Source organism: Gavialis gangeticus, unplaced genomic scaffold, assembly GCF_001723915.1.
Source record: "Gavialis gangeticus isolate Ggan-Ray unplaced genomic scaffold, GavGan_comp1, whole genome shotgun sequence".
In the NCBI taxonomy this organism is placed as follows: Eukaryota; Metazoa; Chordata; order Crocodylia; family Gavialidae; genus Gavialis; species Gavialis gangeticus.
The window spans coordinates 12,838,403-12,838,763 of NW_017729028.1; positions in this window are offsets into that span (position 1 = coordinate 12,838,403).

The following is a 361-nucleotide window of genomic DNA, read 5'->3' on the forward strand; positions in this document are numbered from 1 at the left end:
GCTATTTCCTTTCCCTGCAGGGCCACACACCCAAGGAAGAAGCACCTCGGAAAGTGCCCTCCACTGCAGAGTGGCAGATGGTCACCTCCAGAACCAGGGCTGCTTGTAACACAGCAGTGCCAGCTCCTCCAGTCCGGCTGGAGAACAGGTATGAGGCCCTGTCAACTCTGGAGGGGAAGGAAGGACAGGAGGCAAATGGAGAGGAGGCAACTCCACACTCTCCGTGATCCGAGCAGGCTGAAGGAGCTAAGCAGTCCCAGAGGAAAAAGCGTTGGGTGATCGCCATAGGCAACTGCATCCTGAGAGGTACAGAAGGCCCCATCTGTTGCCAGGACCCCTCAATATGCGAGGTCTAGTGTAT